This window comes from Cupressus sempervirens, chromosome 2, assembly GCF_028749045.1.
Source record: "Cupressus sempervirens isolate cs-2001-9-10 chromosome 2, ASM2874904v1, whole genome shotgun sequence".
NCBI classification, from domain to species: Eukaryota; Viridiplantae; Streptophyta; class Pinopsida; order Cupressales; family Cupressaceae; genus Cupressus; species Cupressus sempervirens.
The window spans coordinates 163,882,570-163,898,427 of NC_143119.1; positions in this window are offsets into that span (position 1 = coordinate 163,882,570).

Sequence of the window (15,858 nt, forward strand, 5' to 3'; positions counted from 1 at the left end):
TGGAATTTTTTTAATAAATCACTGCTTTCTAGGAAAAATCATCATTCCTAGTCAAGTTAGTACACTCATAAGAATCTAAAATATGAGCCAACTCTACCTTATCAACCAAAAATACTCTTGAAGGCCATTTAGAAGGATGCTTCCAATGAAAATGAGATACCAACTAATAATTATGGCCTATCTTTTAATATTCAATATTGTGCTAGCCATTAGTGGTAAAAGTATCACAAAGGGCCTAAAGGTGAGGATGGGTAGAAAGGATAGGAGGAGGATCATCCATAGAATCTCACCAAAAGAGAGCCTAAGATATCATATGATATATCTAAAAGGGATCATTCTTCACTAATTAAGCTCTCAATTTCAAAGTATTTCAAATCATAAAGCTTATTCCCTCTAAAGATAAGTAGGAAACATCAAACAAATTAGCATTTGGAAATACTAAGTGTGAGATTTTGGGTCTAAATATAACATTAGATAGTAAACCAACAATAATATAAACTATCAAAAATAACTTGTGCATTTAAATTAACAAATTATAATCCAAGGTCACCCTCATTCTTAGGTTTGTACAAAACTTCCCACTTAAAAATTCTCCATTTAACATTAAATAGATTACCACTCCAAAGAATTATCAAGGGAAGGCATCAAATTCTAGAATAAAATACATGGGAGAAGCATGAATCGAACACCTAGATATAGGAAGAGCTTGAGTAAATCACTTTAAATGAATCACTCAAGAGATAATCAATAATCAATGATAATTCCCCAAGTGTTAACCTTTTGATACAATATGTTGATAATTCTTTTCCAAGAGGACTTGATATCTCTACCAATTATAAGAAGATTTTTTCCAAATAAAGAAAGGGAAGAGACCTAACCTAAAATTGTAGAATGTCAATAATACACCTTTGAATGTCTCGAGGTGTAGTTTAAAGGATAAAATGGAGGACTTATGCTCATTGGGTTTCTGGCTTGAAGCTTTAAGATAAATACCCAAGGCACTCCTAAAAGATTCAGCTTCCCAAGGGTGAGAAAATCCACAAGAGTAAGTTGTCATGTACACAAACTTAAGATGAGAGAGTTGGGAGAAGTCATTGCCACATTTTCATCCATGAAGAAAGCATTGAGAAGCCCCAAAATTTAGAAAATGGTCTAGGCCCTCAACCATAACAATAAACAAGGGGGAAGAGGATCCCCTTGATGAAGGCCTCTAGAAGCACCAAAGGGATGTGAAGCTTCTCCATTCCTAGTAACTAGGAACAATGAAGAAGATACACAACTCATAGTCCAATTCACCCTTTTTGGGCTAAACCAAAAGGCTAAGAGAACTTTCTAAGCCCCCATTTGACTCTATCATAAGCCTTAGCTATGTCCAATTTGATAAATGTAGATCTCTCCCTTAAATTTTTCGTAGAGTGAATAACCCCAAGAGCTACCACCACACAATGGAGAATTTGTTTACGAACCATAGAACCCCCTTGTTCCTTAGAGATCAAAATGAAATAATGGTTTTGAGCCTCTCTATAATGAATTTAGTGATAATTATTATTTCAAGTTTACATACTTACATTTAAGAACACAGATTTTAAGTTTGTAGAAAATTTTGAGTTAAAATTTCTTTAGAAATTATCAATATATATATATACAATCTTGATTCGTAAATGTTATTTTTCCTATTATATTATTTATCAATTAAAAAAAAAAAATTGGCCCTTTTCAAAGTATAGCCATTGGGGAAAAAGAATGTGAAAGAGAAACCCTGGTGTAGCTTGTGACACTAGTCCTTTTATTGAAAATCACACTTGCCTTGGCTAAACACGAAGTCTTTAATTTATTCAACTATACTTGAAATAAAGTATTCTACTCAATATACTATTTTAAATTTTTTTTCTTTTCATCTCTTTAGATATTTATGCTTTAACTTTCATCTTAAAAACATATATCAAAAAGACAATTTAAACTAAAATTTTAAGGTTAAAACATAATTTGGAGTTAAGCTATACTATAATCTATTTGACATATAAAATATTATAATCAATCTATTGTAATTATTTTTATTTTTTAAAAATTTTCTATTACACATTAGTACTTTCATTTTCACCTTTAATACTTTCACTTTTACCTTAAAATACAAGATAAACTTTAGACTTAATATCATGAAAAGAACATCACCAAAATATCATGCATTAAATGAAATATAATTTCTAAAAAATATTGTCCAAATATTATATTAGTCTTATAAAATTGCATATAACATATGATTAATGTTAATTGATACCATCAACCCCCATCACCTTCACAATTGCATTACACAATATAATAACACTAGTTTCAACATGCTAAGCCTTATCCTATTTGAAATTAATTGTCTAGAATAAATATCAAATTTCAAGACTTCATCACCTTCACAAGTGTATTGTCTGCTAACATAGTATCTACTTTTAATTAGAAGTACCAATTTAGAATAGTCATAGAAATCCACTAAGTCTAAGTTCTAGTTGATGGCTTTGATAGATTGCTTATGTTATTAAACAAGGGATACTATGTTTTCTAAATAGGCATGATTTTTAAAGAAACATCTTTGTATGTTGAACGAAGAACTTGCATACAAACGTGATTATAATTAGAATAAAGGGAATTGTATTAGTAGTTATTATATCTAACTTCATAGGTCTACAATTTTTAGAGTGTATTAGATTTGACATATTTTTTGGTTGTTTTTGTATGTGACTCAAGTTCTTCATTTACTATTTTGACTTTTGGATATTTATGATGAGCGATGCAAGATTTGTTAAATATACAAGATTTAAAAATACATTCATTATGAGTTAACTATTCTATTTCATAATTAGAAAATTTGCATGATTGATTCAATACTTATGCATGTCCCTATAAACCTATGTAGATGGTACTACTAAAGTTGTGCAATTATTTTAATCATTAATTTTTTTTCTAACCATTAAGTATTATCGTATTATCAATAGATGTTAACTGTTGGTCTACTACTTAATTTTTTAATAGTTTAATAGACTTTTAATTAGCAAAATCTGGTGAACTGGAGTTGAAACATAGTTTGATTATTAGACTTCGTTTCCCTGCCAAACAAATGGAATACTTCATTCTTTGAAAAAAGAATCAGTACAATGACATGCAGAGCGATCCTGATAGTTCTATATTAAGAAGTAATTAGATCCAAGGGTTATGATTCAAGATTTTACTAGCAGAAGCCAAGTTTGGAACCCACTGGTGCAACAGTAATAAGACTGGAGAAGAAGAATTTCGAGTGAAGTTTTTTTCAATTCTCTGGAATGCTATGACCAAAATTCGAAGCTCGAGTGTTGTAATTATTATTAGTAATGTGCATGCTCTGTTCAAATAGCAGATGAATTTCTTCCTTGTTTGATGAACGTATGTTTGATTATCCAAAATTAAACTACCTTAAAAACTAACAGAAACATATTGGCCTCATTTACACATCCCTTCACAGTTTAGAGTAGCGAGAAGGGAAAAACATCTTAGTCCATATACGAGTTACGTATCTCAATCATAAGATTTATTCTGATCATGGGCACATATCAATGATAAGACTATTTCTGACCATGAATCAATTGGTATTGCAAATTACATAGATATATTTTCAGAAAGAAGAATATTCTGTTTCCAAACATTACATAGGTCTTTGAGAGATGTAATTCCCATCTAAGTGCAAGCCAAGCAACTGATTTACTACGCCTTACAATAAGACCATGAGACTAAAAAGAGCAACATAGAAACTATACATTTGCTCAATTTGAATCATGGTATCAAAATCCAACAACAATATTTTGTATTCATTTACACAAGTTCAAGTTACACAATCTAAATTCTGATTTGTCTAGATAGATCCATATCAATTCACCCTAACCTCTCTGATCATCTAAAGAAACCAAAACCTAAAAACCAAAATAACTCATTCTGGTATAGTCAAGACCACAGGCTCCCACAACGTCTTCCTCCATTTGTATCTTGGTACAAGTGGTGGGTTAAAGGCGTTTTCTAATGGACGGTTAGGGGAACGAGGTTTACTTGGACAGCTACTGATCCCCTCTGATGTATTGCAATCTGGTCTCTTGAAACTGTGATGCTTGGAAGAAGAACGAAAGAGATATGCCCTTGGATGGGAAGCCAAGTGACCATACAAGGTGTTAGAGGGGTTTCTCTTAAATCCCAAAAGAGAAACGTTGGAATTCATTGCAGCCAAATTATTACGTGACGGGAATTTGAGACAGTCTGAGAATGTCTTTCTACATGACCCATCTTTTGTTGCAGATTCCATGGCTGATTTTCCTTTGTTCCTTTTCTCCATCATCACTTTGTCCCTCCCTCGCAAATATCCTTCACAAGAAACCTCACAAGAGAAATTTGAACATATCATGGAGATTTCGATGTTGGGTGCTTCTTCTTCCTTGGTTTCTCATTCAATTATATATGTTTTACATGGGGAAGAAGAATTACGTCTATGCAAAACGAGATCTTTTCCTAGTTTTCGCAGCCTTGGTTTTGGATTTGGATTAAAAGGACAAATAGTGACAAAACCAAGTTTTACTAGGAACTTGTCGTTGATATTCGTGTATTCCTTTTGGCTTTGTTGCAGCTTCGATTTCACGGCCGGCCAATTTCTTTTCTTGGATTAAAGTCGACGAGTTTATGTGACTTTATCGTAAATCTGATGTTTTCTAGTCGATAAATTTATGAGATCTCTAGAGGCTTATGATATGATAGGGATATGTGTATGATCCCAACCAAATGGATTTGGAGTGTGTGAGATGCATATTCAACATGAGAAATCTAGAATTATAATGGCATTATTATTATCGTTATAATACTTGTTAAGTTTGATTTTGGCTCTGGCCCTTCACGTGTCTTCCTTGGGAGCTCCATATTTGTCTTGTACCCATGTCCAATCTTCTAAAAAACAAAACGCTGTATTGACACATTTTCGTAAAGTGTCTTAAACGGCTCGAAAAAAGCTTTTATTTCATGGAGTTTGTAATTATTTACCAAGTAACATATACTAAATGGTCGACTGATAATGCCGAGGGAACACCAAATGAAACAGCAATGAATCCATTTTAGGCTAATTGTTTAAGTTTTACATGAGAGATTGTGATATTGCTCCAGTTTCATTATCTATTTTCTTATAAAGAAATGTCTTAATATGCACATATCAATGAATGACATAATCTTGTGTAAACTCGGTTTCATCATCATCATTATCATTATTATCATTATTTTATAGTACTTTTATCTTATCCTTCTATTCAGGAATCCTCATGCATTCAACTTGTCTATATCTTTTGTGAGAGTTATATATACACTTACATTTTACGATAATTAGAATAAAGATAAAAACATGACAATTCACAATAACACATATTTAACATAATTTACCAATGTAGTTGTATTCGCATAAGAACAACCATCCACTTCTTCTATTATCTAATAAAGAAATATATTACGATTTCATGACATTTTATATTTTCACTCATTTATCAAGATTTTGTGGTGGTTTCAAAGGTCAATTTACATATCAAAATAACAATTGAATTCTTTAATAAAAAATAAATAGCGAGCAATATAAAATCAAATAATTAAAAAGAATATTTAAACAATTATAAAAATACAAAATACACAAACAATTTGTATAATTTAACTGGCTTACACCATTTCAAAATTCAAAATATATATGCCACATTCTAATTATTCTTGTTAAATTTTTATATTAATACTTGTCATTCATTTTATAAAATTGAATCACAATTTTAGAAATTCACTCATAACTACTAAATTATTGTGGTAATAATACAAATTTACCTTTTTGGCATATATGAGACCATGAAACTTGATAATGAAAGGTTCCATGTCATGCTACCTTATGAAGTTAGACTCTAATATTAAAAATAGGTATTTTATTTTAATTTTTCAACTAGTAATCAAGTTTTCAAGTGAAAATGACACTGTAAAATAAACATCATATCATTTATTTGATCACCAAAAAATGTCATATACTAGTTCAAATCATATCATCCAATTCACCATCCTATAATGTTAGTGTTGTCAACTAGATTGCACCCTCTTGCTGAAATGATTATTCAACAATCTAGTGAAACATACAATGATCTTTGGCTTGTGGGTATACCATGATAATGATCAATCTCTAGTATAAATGGTCGACTACCCTTGAATCACCTAATAAAATTTAACTGGTCTTGATAGGAAAAATGATAGAGGAAATGCAAATAACATAAACTAAACTTTAAACTAAAGGTGATTCATCGATATTATGAAGGTAATGCAGAATGAAAGAAAAATCACAACAATAACTTCAATAGCTTGGTGTGGTCTTTAATCAACTTTAATCCAAACTATTACCAAATTATTCCTTGCAATACCAACTATCAATAAATATCCAGATATTACCTAGTGATATCTTAGTTATTATTGAGTTGCAGTAAACTTTTAAAACATGTAAAACAACTTGCAGCAAAAATAACATTCACACAATTCGACAAAAATATTTTAACGTGGAAATTTGTTAAGGGAAAAACCACCTGGAATTGACAACCCAAAAATTTCACTCTTCTAAAGTGAGCTCTACTAGGAGAAAACCTTGTTACAAGTTACATACACTTTGTTAAAGTGACCTTACTAGAGGATTTCACGAAAAGACCATCTAGCCCTTATCACTCCATGTCCTTGACTAAAAAGAGTGGTCTAATTCAAAGAACTTACAAAAAACACTAATTGATGTTACCATATAGGATTTCATAGACTTATTAGGTGCACTCATTACTTCTAATATTTTTTGCTATAATGGTTAAATAGTAATCGTATAAAGTAATGTGCTAAGAATAAAAGCTATCTTTTCTTGTTCAGATATCTATTCTTGATCTATCTCTATCTAATCTCTATCTTGGATCTTTCTTCACTTATGTTCTTTTACTTGACTATATAACTCCTTCTCATCCTCCTTTCACTACTCAGTTCACTTGGCTCAACAATCTCCTTTTACTCTCTTCTCCTTCGCAATTTTGATATCCTCTTTACAATACAATCAATAGTGAACTCAATAACATCAACTAATAGTAACAACCACCTAAAATTTTCTTGTTCTCCTCCTTAAATATTTTTCTCAATGCTTCCAAATCCTTCCATCTTTTGTCGCTTAATCATAATCAATGATCTTAGGTTTACATCAGAATTCCTCCATACAATAAACTTATACACATAGAAAATATAACCTTACATAGAAATTTGTATCTGTACTTATCCTTCTTCAAATCCTTCTTAATTTTTCTCAGTCATAGGTATTGTACATAATTTTTCTTTGAGCTTTAGACCTTTTTAAAATTTGCAAATTTCCACCAAAACTTAGCCTCAGATTCCAGCTATCCAAACTTGTGCATTTAGTTGTCACTTGGTAAATATTACATTTACTTGGGAAGTATGTAATCAATTAATATTGACTCACTTAGGCGACACTATGTTCTTCTTGATTACCAATTTCTCAAGCAATACTATAATCACTCTATGAATACAAACTCCTTTCATTAACCCCGTGACTTGATTAGCCTTTTGATGTTCAATTTATCTCAACAATACATGATTGTAAAACAATCAAACCAATATCACATTATCATTTTCCAACTCATCCAAGTACCCATTGAATACCTTACATAACAACTCTATCTTCATCATACTTTCTTCAAATCCTCTTCATCAATCTAATGATATGGTACTTTCCTCAATTAGTATAATGTCTAGCAAACTGAGACTTTCACATCAATGCCAATATAATAATTGATCTTATCACCTAACAATCTCCCACTATTAAATAGAATATCACTTGGTGCTAAAAGTCTCCCCCTTTGGCATTGATTGAAAAAAATAACATAAGATTTTACATCGCAAATCATTACATAAGATAATTAAATGTATACATTGACAACAATATAACTTTCAATTCTAGTTCTTCAAACTGGTGTTTGGTCTGTATCTTTAGAAGTAATAAACTCTTAGTTCTTCTTCAATATAACTCCCCCTTTATTTGTGATTTCTTATTTTAGGCTCATTCTTCTTTCATCTTCATCTTTTTAGCTATCCCCCTTTGGGTAATCTCTCTTCCATTCTAGTATATTATCCCTCTTTAGTTACACTTCTCACCCTTTGACAACAATGCCAAAGGTCATTATAAATTCCGTCATGAAACTTATACAACCTTGTAGAATTATCCGTGTACCTTACATGTACAAATTACATTAGTTTTATTATAGTTAACTTCACAACTTCAAAAAAGGTCCTAAAGTGTGAACACTTCTATATCAACTCCAAAAGATATTACAATTCATCAATGAATTGATGCAACATGCATCTTCTCCTAGTAGTGAATTTTCAGTAGGGGTAGTACCCCCAATTTACCTCTTAGATACTCAAAAGAATCCTTAGGCAATGACTTGATAAATATATTACTAATTTTTCCCTTAGACTTCGCATATTCAAGCCTTAACTTTTTCTCTTGAAAATTCTCTCTCAAGTAATGATACTTGATTAATATGTGCTTTATATTTGTATGAATCACTAAGTTTTTTGAAATATTTATAGCACTTGTCTTATCAAACTAAATAGTAATAGGCTCGGTGACTTATTCTTGCATTCCTTCTAATAGTTTTTTGATCCATATAATATTTGAATAATTGAATGAAACAACAACATATTCACCTTCAATAGCAGATTGTGAAATACAACTTTGTTTCTTTTTTATCCATGTATCCAACCTTTCTTCTAAAAGGAAATCTCCACCACTTGTGCTTATTCTGCCATCAACATTTCTAGACCAACCATCATCAATGTACACTTTAAGATTAAAGTCATCATCTTATTTACACCATAGACCGTAGTCTTCAACTCCCTTGAGATATATGAATATTCTTTTCACAATAGTCATATGAGTTTCCTTTGGATTAGATGAAAACCTTGCAATAATTCTTGCAACTAGGGAAATATCTAGTCTACTATGTACAACATATTATAGCTTTCCAATCATAGATTTGTACTATATTTGATCAACTTCTCTAGTATTTTCTTCCTTTGACAATTTCACTCTAGTCACCATATGGTTTAGACTCATCCATCTCAAAAGTTTTCAAGATTTCCTTCACATACTTGGATTGAGTAACATAAATACCTTTATGCTTTGGATAGACTTGTAATCCAATAAAATTTTGAATCCTCCAAACATTTACATATCAAATTCAGTATTCATTTGATCAAAAAATGTCATACTCAAATAACATTTTCTCCAAATATTTAATATCATCAACAATTCATCAATCAACACCATATATTGTGATTCATTCTTCAAATACAAATTACTATTTTGACTTGTTCTAGTAAATCCATTCTTAATCAAATAAGAGTGTAATCTTCCATACCATTTTCTCAGGGCTTGTTTCAGTCCATATAGTGCTTTGTTTAACCCGTAAACCATGTCCTTCTTTCTAGGTTCAACAAATCCTTCAGGTTGTTCACTATATAGAATTCGTCTTCAAGTATTCCATTTAGAAATGTAGATTAACATCCACATGGTATATCTTGAACTTCTTATGTGTAGCATAAGCCAATAGTGCTCTTACACCTTTCAATATTTCCATAGGTGCAAAATTTTCACCATAATCAATTCCTTCTTCTTTTGTGTAACCTTTACTAACCAATCTAGCCTTTTTTCTTACCACTTCTCCATTCTCATTAAGTTTATGTCTAAAGATCCACTTTCTTCCAATCACATTCTTGTTAGAAGGTCTCGATACAAGTGTCCAGGTACTATTCTTCTCAATTTGATCAATCTCATCATTCATAGCATTAATCCAACACTCATCATCAAATGGAGCATTTCCTAATCTTGGCTCAAAATTAATTATTCAACATATACCTTCTCTTATCTTTCTTCTTTTTTGTATTTCAACAATTCTATCTACAATTATTTACTCAGGTGAATGGTTCTTCCTCACACATTTGGCTAATACAAGCTTATTTATATTATTCTTAGTATTTACTTCACTTGTGGAAGTTTAACTCCCTACTTGGGTTGTATTGTCTAGTGCTCAAGTGTAGATGTATGTGACTCGGTAGCAACTATTAGCTTTGTGTTGTAACTTTGGTAGAGTATCAAGTTCAACTTCATAGACATAGAAAAAATTATTGTAATCTTTAGGTTCTTTCTTTCTTTCCAGATCATTTCTCTCTACAAACTCATCAAATCATACATTTGCACTTTCAATCATCTTGTTAGTATCCTTGTCCATGTTAGGAAAAAGGTGTCTCAACCTTGGATAATTCCTATTCTTATTATTTGTTTTGTAAATGTATTTTTTGTAAAAAATGTAATTAAGTGTGAGTGTACATGTCTAGTTGGCATGTTGATGTGTCACCCCACTTGCATGTGTCGACATCTTGAATTGTGTGTAAGAAAATCATGACTAAAATGGTTATGACAGATTCCTATGTCATGCAAGAGTTATCTTTGGAATATTTAATTGTGTTTAAGGAGATCATGATTAAAATGGTTATGATGGATTCCTATGATGCGTAAGAGCTATCTTTGGAAGATTTAATTGTGTGTAAGGAGATCATGACTGAAACAGTTATGACAGATTTCTATGACGTGTAAGATATATCTTTGGAAGATGTCCTAAAAATGGAAATCACATTATATAAGTGTGCTTAGGGCTATAGATAGTAGAGGTGAGGAGTGTGAGTAGTGCATTGTTGGTTGCTACTAGATAAGTCTTCCATGTCCTAAAAGAGCTTGCACTGCAAGTGTGTTGTAACCTTTGATTTGAAGATAATACATTGTGTAGGTTTTGGAGGGCTGCGGTTGTTTTACCAAAAGGTTTTTCCCCACTGGCATATCTTTGTGTTTATGTGTTATTATTTCTCTATCTATTTTCAATAGAAATTGTTGGCTGCAATATTGCTGTTTACATAATATCAAATCTAAAATTGTAAGGATTTAATAGGAATTTGCACAATACTTTTCTTAAGAGATTAGTGTAGGAAGTTATTTCTGCACTTGAGTTTCCTTACAAGTGGTATCCGAGCTTGATCAAATTTTGATCTTATTTGTTGGGTAGGGTTGTTTGGGCTAATCTCAAGTTTAGTGGGAGTTTTGTGCAAAGAATTTTGAATCTTATTTGTAGATTGAGATGGCTAGTTCATCATACAAAAAATGGAGGTGGAGAAATTTAATGGCAGTAATTTTGACTTGTGGAAACTCAAGATGGAAGACTTGCTTGAAGATCGTGATCTATGGGAGGTGACTTCACTTTATGTGAGACCTACAACAATATCTCAAGTAGATTGGGATCTCAAGGTTTGGAAAGCTAAGGGTCTCATTAGACTCTGTCTAGCTGGTTCAGCTCTCCTGAATGTTCTTGATGAGAAGGTCGCAAATAGTTTGTGGACACAACTTGGGTTTATGTATCAAGACAAATCTCTAGTGAACAAGTTCTCCTTGAGGAAGAAGTTATATTCTCTAAGAATGGAGGAAGGAGGATCTATTATAGATCATCTAAATGCTTTTAATTTTTTGATTGCATAGTTGACATCATCTGGTGTTAAGATATAGGAGGAGGATTGATGTGTGACCCTGTTTATGTTTCTTGTTGGATTTATGGGACCATCTTGTTATGGTTCTTGGAAGTACTTTAGTCACTTTTAGAATGGATGATGTGGTATCTTCATTGTTAAATGAGGAGATGCAGAGAAAGTCTTTAGATTTGGCTAAGGAAGCTCTTGCTGTTTGTGGTAGATCCAACAATAGAGGGAAGCAAAATGACAACAAGTTTGGAAATGGTAGAACCAAATCCCGTGAAAAATCAAAGACTTCTAGAAAGTCCAAGGAAAAATGCTAGAACTGTGATAAGACTAGGAATTTTTGTAAAGACTATAAAGAGCCAAAGAAGAAGAAGAAGGCCTCATATTTTTAGAAAAATCTCAAGAATATGGCAATGCTTTCATTACAGCCTTGGTAGTGCGTGTATTTGATGATGTGTGGTTGATAGACTCGGGTGCTTCTTTCCACATGACCTCTCATCAAAATTGGTTCTCAAAGTATGAATTTTATGATGGTGGAAAGGTGTACTTAGGTGATGATTCTCACCTAAAGATAGTTGGATGAGGACAGGTCAATATCAGATTCCCTGATGGATTAGTAAATTGGATCAACAGGGCAATGCTCATCCCTAGTTTGGCACAAAACCTATTATTTGTACGTATGCTGAATGATGTAGGTGTGCAAGTTGTTTTTTCTAAAGATAGATGGAAGATGATGAGAGGAGCTATGGTGCTTGCTAAGGGTACTAGAAGAGGTACTTTGTTTGAGCTTGATGCATGTATTTCTTAGTGCAATAGTTCTTCTGTTTCAAAGAAGAGAGCAGCTATCACTTCATCCCCACCATTTGAACGAGTAGTAAAGAAGACTGTGGTTATTGGTTCTAATGGTAGTGCAACATGTCCACCTAAGGGTGCAAACACATTGGAAGGAAAGCTTCCTACAGAAAAGACAATGTTGTGGTATATGAGATTTGGCCACATTGGTGAGAAGGGTCTCAGAATTCTGAAAAACAAGAACCTCATTGAGGGGTTAAATGATTGTAATCTTGAGTTCAACTTCAGCGAACATTGTGTCTATGGTAAACAAAATCATGTTCAATTTTACTCTAGTTCTCACAAATCTTCTAATGTTTTGGATCTTGTTCATTCTGATGTATTTGGTCCTATAAAAGTTCCTTCAATCTCCAAGTCTATATTTTTTATATCTTTCATAGATGATTATAGTAGAAGGACATGGATTTATTTCCTAAAAAGTAAGACACAAGTCTTTAGTTAGTTCAAAGAATTTAAAGCCCTTGTAGAGAATTAGACTAGTAAGAAGATTAAGTTTATGAGAAATGACAATGGTGGTGAGTTTTGCTTAGCAGATTTTGAATAATTTTGTAAAGAATGAGGTATCAAGAGGCATAAGACAACTCCTTATACCCCACAACAAAATGGAGTTGTAGAAAGAATGAGCATGACATTGATGGAGAAGGCTAGGAGTATTCTTAGTGGACCTAGTTTTGAACAATGGCTTTGGGCTGAAGCTATGGCCACTGCTTGCTATCTGATTAATAGATCTCCTACATCAACTCTTGTTTGTAAGAAACCCATGGAGGTGTGGTCTAGTAAGAAGCCTTCAATTAGAAATCTTTGCATTTTTGGTTGTGAAGCTTATGCACATGTTCCAAAGGAGAAAAGATCTAAGTTGGAAAAAAAGTTGTTAAATGTATTTTCATCAGATACAGTGTTGGTATGAAAGAATACAAGCTTTGGGACCCTGTGACTAGTAAGGTGTTGTATAGCATAAATATTATTTTTAGAGAGCTAACATCTTCTCCTATTGTGCTACAACCAGATGAAAAAGAGAAGAAATGATATATTGTTTAGTTTCCTCCTACCATTGAGAAGATTGAACAAAAAGACCATGTTCCAAGTCCTATGATGAGGAGAGCTTCAGTAGCTCTGATAGTTCAGAAGAAGAGGAAGAACAAACTCAATCTCAGCCCTTGAGGAGATCCATGAGAGTAAGGAAGCAGCCAGAAAGTTTTGGTTATTCTATGTTAGATTCTAGTTGTGCCTTTTCTTTGATTACTAACATTGATGAGCCTAGACCTGTGAAAGAGGCTTTGGATATGGAAGATGTAGGTTCCTGGATTGAGGCCATGGATGTGAGATGGCTTCATTGGATAAAAATAAAACTTAGGACCTTGTACCTTTTCCTAAAGGATGAAAACCTTTTGGTAGCAAATGGGTGTTTAAGAAGAAAATTTATGCAAATGTTAAGTGTTGAAAGGTACAAAGCTAGATTGGTTATGAAGGGTTATTCACAGGTAGAGGGAATAGATTATGGTGAAATATTCTCTCCTGTTACAAAGTTGACATCCATTAGATTTCTGTTAAATCTTGCTGCATCATATGATTTAGAGATAGAACAAAAGGATGTGAAGACAAATTTCCTTTATGGTGATTTGGAGAAAGAGATTTATATGCACAGCCTAAGCACTACATTGTTAAAGGTAAAGAATCTTTGGTTTGCAAATTAAAGAAGTCTTTGTATGGTTTGAAACAATCTCCTAGGATGTGGTACCTTAAGTTTGATACCTTTGTGTTGTCAATTAGATTTGTAAGATTGAAATCAGATCATTGTGTTAACTTCAAAGTTGAAAATGATCACCTTCTTATTGTTGCATTATATGTTGATGATATGTTTCTATTTGGGAAGGATAAGGATATGATTTTTGATTTTAAATCTTAGTTGTTAGCACAGTTTGAGATGAAATATCTTGGGGCAACAAGGTACATCTTTGGTATGAAAATTAGTAGAGATAGGTCTTTACAGAAAAATTTGGTTGAGTCAGAGTAAGTATGTGAAGTTTGTGTTGGAAAGGTTATACATGGTAGATTGTAGACCATTGTGTGTTCTTGTTTCTATGGGAACAAATTTATTTGTAGATAATTGTCCAAAATCTCCTAGTGAGGTGGAGGACATGAGTAGAGTACCTTATGCTAGTGTAGTTGGTAGTCTTATCTATGCTATGGTTTGTACTAGACCAAACATTTCCCAAGTAGTGGGAGTTTTGAGCCATTTTATTGCTAATTCTAGATAGGTGCATTGCGATGTAGTTAAGTGAGTATTCAGATATTTGTCAGGTACAATAGATTACTCCATTTGTTATCATGGTAACTCTTCTAGAGCTTCGTATTTAGTTTGTATTCATGGGTTTGTGGATTTAGATTGGGTAGGTGTTATTGACAGAAAGAGATCCACTAATGCTTATGTATTCACTATGTTTGGTGGTGTCATCAGTTGGATGAGTAAGAAACAACTTGTGGTTGCTTTGTCCACTATAGAAGATAAGTACATGGCTGCTACTCATGCTTGTAAGGAAGCCATTTGGCTTAGGAGATTATGTTCTAGTATTGGTGTTGATGTAGGACATATTACTATTTGTTGTGATAGTCAGAGTACTATTTGCCTTGCAAAGAATCTAACTTTCCATGCCATTACAAAGCACATTGATGTGCAATTTCACTTTGTGAGAGATATGGTGGAAGATGGAAAGGTAAATTTGTAGAAGGTAGATACTATAAAGAATGTTGTAGATTCATTGACAAAACTAGTGGGCACAGAGAAGTTTAGATGGTGTTCAAAGTCTATGGGCCTTTCAACCTATAGCAGTTAGTTCTTGTTATGTTCTTATTGCTCTTACAAGGTGTTTGACAAGTGGGAGAATGTTAGGAATAAGGTATCTCAACCTTGGATAATTCCTATTCATATTATTTGTTTTGTAAATGTATTTTTGGAAAATAATGTAATTAAGGGTGAGTGTACATGTCTAGTTGGCATGTTGATGTGTCACTCCACTTGCATGTGTTGACATCTTGAATTGTGTGTAAGGAAATCATGACTGAAATGGTTATGATAGATTCATATGATGCATAAGAGCTATCTTTGACATATTTAATTGTGTAAGGAGATCATGACTAAAATGGTTATGACAGATTCCTCTGATGCATAAGAGCTATCTTTGGAAAATTTATTGTGTGTAAGGAGATCATGACTGAAATGGTTATGATGAATTCCTATGATGTGTAAGAGCTATCTTTGGAAGATGTCCTAAAAATGGAAAGCACATTATATAAGCATGTTTAGGGATATAGATAGTAGAGGTGAGGATTGTGAGTAGTGCATTTTTTGTTGCTACTGGATAAGTCTTCCATGCC